Source organism: Petaurus breviceps, unplaced genomic scaffold (genome assembly GCF_028583685.1).
Source record: "Petaurus breviceps papuanus isolate PSGF00001 unplaced genomic scaffold, PetGlider_PUasm1.0 227, whole genome shotgun sequence".
Classification (NCBI taxonomy): domain Eukaryota; kingdom Metazoa; phylum Chordata; class Mammalia; order Diprotodontia; family Petauridae; genus Petaurus; species Petaurus breviceps.
In genome coordinates, this window is record NW_027185896.1 from 9,428,846 (window position 1) to 9,433,729 (window position 4,884).

At 56.9% G+C, this 4,884-nt stretch overlaps 1 protein-coding gene across 3 annotated transcripts in view; it reads right to left on the reverse strand.

Moving 5' to 3' along the window:
- Positions 1-4,371, reverse strand: part of SEMA3F (semaphorin 3F) — a 62,219-nt gene extending 57,848 nt beyond the window's left edge. The window contains exon 1 of one of the 3 annotated variants that reach the window (XM_069095676.1): positions 3,780-4,371. The gene's annotated coding sequence lies outside the window, so the exon portion shown is untranslated. Of the gene's footprint in view, positions 1-3,520; positions 3,657-3,779 lie in introns of those variants that run through there. The other 2 variants (XM_069095678.1, XM_069095677.1) reach the window with 2 other exon arrangements.
- Positions 4,372-4,884: the final 513 nt, after the last annotated feature.

The following is a 4,884-nucleotide window of genomic DNA, read 5'->3' on the forward strand; positions in this document are numbered from 1 at the left end:
GAGAGAGAGAGAGAGAGAGAGAGAGAGAGAGAGAGAGAGAGAGAGAGGAAGAAGGGGAAAAGAAAGAAGGAGGCATTGTCTGTTGTCCCTTTTTCTCACTGCTTGTCTCCTACCTCCATCTCCAACCCCTTGGACCAGACCAGGCCCAGACCCATGGCTGCCCTTGCTCCCAGGCTCCCCCCTTTTTCCTCTGGGGCCATCAAGTTTCCCCCAAACCAATCCAGTCGGGTGAACTGGGGCCAAGGATGCTCCCTCTGCTTCTGCCGCCACCGCCTGGGAGCCCGCCTGAGCCCGCTAGCTAGCGAGTGAGCGAGCGGGTGAGGGAAGGAGGGAGGGGAGGGAAGGGAAGGAGGCAGCAAACAAAGAAAAAGAGAACTGAAGAGCTGGGGGAGAGGGGGGCAGAGGGGAGAGGGGGGCTAAGCCCAGGAGGAGGAGGCGGAATCTAGCCAGGCACACATAGAGGCCAAGGACGGGACTCAACAGGACAGGCTGGCCCAGCCGGTTCCTAGAGCAGCCACTACTGCCCCCGCCTTCTCAGGTGTGTGTTGGGGGGGGGGGGACACAAGGTTAATGGAAAGAAAGGCCCAGTTTTACCAGGGTACTGCCAACCAAAAAAATGCCCTGTCCTGCTTGAGAAGATTCTTTAAGCAGACAGACTGGCATAAACTCAGAAAATCACGAACCACCACTGGGTGCCAGCCTGTCCTTTCACCCCACACCACCATACCTCACCCATGATAACCCAGTGTTGGTGAACTGGCAGCCTAAGATTGAACCTCTAGGAAGTTATTCAGCTGAGAGAGAGGGTGGGAGAAAAGGAAAAAATCCAAGCATCTCTAACCCCTCTCCCCTCCCTCCCCACCAGTACCAAGTATGTTCATGGGGACCCAGGAGTCCTGACCTCTCTAGCTACCCAGGGAATTCTCCCCCCTTTCTCACTTCCCATCTCTCATTCTCCTCCCAGTTCTTCCAGTACCCCACACGCCCACCCGGCCCACTCCTACCTTCTTCAGAATCAGCAGCCTAGACTTCATACCTGAAATCCCAACTCTCTCCACCCACCCACCCCATACAGGGCAGGGTCTCCCTAAGCCTGGGCAGGCCCCCTCCTGCAGTTCCACTTCAGGCTGACAGAGGCCCTGCCCAGCCTCCCCCAGCCCTAGGGACACATTCCTACATCTGCAAAGGAATTGTAGTACTGGGGAAGAAACAATCTCATGTGCCTTCTGGGTCTCCATCCCTCCACAGAACATTCCTTCCCAGCAATGGGAATGGAACCTCACAATTGCTTTCAGTTTCCTTCTATGCTCCCCCAAACTGATGGCAACATTCCCAGGTTAAATGACTGGAGATTAGAATCTCCACTGCCCCCCCCCCCATTTTGGTCACAGGGCAGGGTCTCCCACCAACCCAGGCTATTCCTTATTAACTCCTTCCTCAAACCCCAGAAACTGACAAGAAAGCTGGGTCTCATCATCTGTTCAGTGAGACACTCCAACCCACCCTCTTTAAGTCTCAGTTTTCCCTTCTGTAACATGGGAAGAAAAAACCACTATTTCTTTAGGCTAGCTTTTCCTCAGAATGTGCCAGAGGGCAATTTCTATACTTACAGCTAATTGCCATTATTGAAGACTTGGCATCTTTCCCAAGTTCTCCCCCATCCCACCCCCCCAAAAAACACCCACAACCAATCCTCCAGTCTAGTCTGCCCTGACCCCACCCAGAAATCAGTGTGGCACAGCAGAAAAGAGTTGGTTTTGGAATCAGAAGATTTGGGTTCATATGCCTCTTCAACTATTTCCTATGTCTAAAGGCAATCAATTTATCTTTTTTTAAACCTCAGTTTCCTAAATCTATAAAATGGGAACTTTAGAGTAGATGAGTTCAAGGTCCCTTTTCAGCTCTCAGTTCTATGAAGGAACAGCTGCTCAGACAACCCTCACATATTTCAGAGTTGGAAGAGACCTCCAAGATCAGCTAATTCTACTCACTTTCACTCCTGCCCCCTCTACCAGGCCCAAGGACATCCCTGGCCCTTCCAAGTTTCTGGGATCTTCAGAGATGGGTCTGAAGGTCCAACATGTCTGAGCTCCTTCAGTTTTATCCACTCTCCCTCTGGCAATCATTTCTCCCTCTGCATGTGGGCATGATATAGGCAGGCAGGATGGAGATGGAGTTATGAAGGAGTTAATTGGCCAGCAGTGCAGCTATTTGAAGAATTAAGTGTTATTTACCCAGCCGGCCTGCTCCTTCTCTAGCCCTCCCCCATTCTTCTCTCTCCCTGACTGATAGGACCTGGTCTGTTGGGTTTTCTGTCTCTCTTTGCTCCTTCACTCCATCTTCCCATCTTCCTTACCCAGAACAGGGACCCTGACTTTTGAGTCCTAACCATAATATCTTCCTCTTCCCATTTCACAGACTCTTGGGTCCTCTTCCCAGAGATTCTGCCACAACTCCACTCCTTATTCAGCCTCTTCCCTGAAGATCTGGATTGTAAGAGACCCACTCCTTCCATGTCTGAATTCCACTTAGCACCCCCTCTTCCATTGATACAAATAGTCTTGGTCTTCCCAGCCCTGGGGTCTCCCACTAATTACACAGTCACAGAAACAACAAACAGGCAGATGTGGGAGCAAAACTGGCAGAGATGCTCAGCAAGTCTGTTGGGGGTACAGTACAGAAGGGATTCTCCCATCATTCCCACCCCCTAACATATAGACACCATCATAGTGACTAGCTCCCCCTTCTTTCTAATTTAAGACGGGGTGTGTGTCTGAGAGGAAATGGAGACAAGGTATTTTAGACCCCCCCCCCCCCCCCCGCCCACATGCACCTTTTCCTGATGCTCAAACTAGGTCCCTTCTTCCCCAGTCGGGTGGAAAAAGGGATCAGATTGCCAGGGAGGTACCAAGGAATGATGGGCCAAAAGACCTAGTAAGTTTCACCTTATGTCCCTTTTCTTCCATTGTCATCAATTTCCCCAACACTTTTCTTCTGCCCAGATCTCTCCCACCCACCTCCCTTTCCCACTACCTAGTACAGCCCTAGTAAGTTTCACCCAATGTCCCCCTCCTTCCTGGTCACCAATTTCTCCAACACTTTTTTTCTGCCACCCCCCCCCCCTTTTCCTCTATTACCACATTTCACAGAAGGGAAAACCGAGGCACAGAAGTTGATAAACTCCCCTGAAGCTACTGGGGGGGGGGGGAGGATTTCACTGATGGGAAAGTGAGGGTCTGCACTGAGGAAAAATATTCCGCCCCTTGGGGCTCCCCTCTCCCCAAGCACAGTGCCAGACCGGGTGGGGGAGGGGCTGTTAGGGTCCACTGCCCCCAGATCCAGCTTAGAAAAGTTGCTGCCTCCGCTCTCAATCACGCAGAGACTGAGATGCTTCTGCACTCCCACCCCCACCCCGAAAGCCCATATCTGAGGCCCTCAAGGAGTTAACAAGCCTCTACTCCGGTTTAAATGGGGGGAAGATCACGTCACGCCCCCCTCTAAGGGGCCCACCTGGTCTCACCCTTCTCAATTCAGAGAGTACTGGGCGCGCGGGTCTGTCCCAGGCAGTTGTCTGAGCCCGGTACTCTCTCCTTACTCCTACCCCCCAAGGCAGGAGTCCTGGCCCAGCACTTTCCTCGATGCAAGCCCAGTGGAGGGTTCGGGGGCAGACTCAAAGGACTTCAGTGGAGTTGGAGCTGGGAGGAGGCGCAATTAGCTGCCCCCAGTCCTGCCCACTTGGGGCTCCTGCAAGAACCTCCCCCGTTTCTGGCCCCACTCACCTTTCCCGAGGCGCAGGCGGTGGCGACGGCGGCGGCTCCCGGGCTCGGTGTCCGGCCCTCTCAGCCCAGCCAGGGCTCCCCACCAGGCCTCCCCCTGAGTCGAGCCCCCTGCCCTCCCCCCAGTAAGGCCCCGCCCCGCACCTAGCGGGCCCCCCCGGCCATGCCCGCTAGGCGCCCAAATGCTCCGGCCCGCTCCGCTCCGGGCTGGCTTCAGTGGCTGCCCCAAGAATCCATTCGGGGCGGGGGGCACGGGGTAGGGGCGCGGGACAGAGTCAGGGACAGCGGCACGAGGCGGGCTGGCCACGGGCGCCGCCTCCCCCGGGACGGGCTGACTGCGCCCCCTGGACCGCGCGCCTGGGGCGCATTCCACCTGGGCGCGGGCGGGCGGCTGGAGCCCCAGGAGGGGCGCTGCGGGCCACCGGGGCTAGGGCTGGGGCCGAAGTCGGAATCGGAGACGGGGCCGGGCCGGGAATGGGCCGGGGCTAGGGCTGGGGCCGGCCGCGGCGCTCTCCTGCCTGGCTGCCTGACTGCCTAGCTGCCTAGCTGGCTGGCGAAAAGCGAGCGCACTGAGCCCGGCTCTCGGCACGCAAGCAATTGGCCTCTCAATGCGGGAATTTGCATAGCCCGGCCCAGCCCGGCCCCACCTCCTGGGGCGGGGAGCCACCCGGCCCGGCCCGGCCCCGGCCCCGCGCTCCCCGCCCCCTCTTCCACCGCCCTCTCCACCTGTCCGGCCCGGCCCCGCGCCCCGCGCACCCACCGCCGAGCTGCTCTGGGGGCAGTCGCCACAAAGGCGCCGGGTGAGGGAGGGGCGGAGTCGTGCCCTCCCCCAGGTCTGCATCGGGGGAAGGGAGCCCAGGCCTTTTTTTTTTTTTAATTAAACACACATACACACACACCTCTGCTTTTTAAATATATTTTAAACCACGCGAGTCCCCCGCCCACCACCCCCGAGCTGGGGGCCCAGCCCCAGCCCCGAAACAGGGTGGCTCCCCCTCCTTTCCCCCATCCCAGTCGAGCCCCCCAGCCCGGCGACCGCTTTTGTTCGGCGATAATCAGCCCTTAATCTCTCCCTTCGGCTTTGTCTCCCTTATTTATATACTTGAGT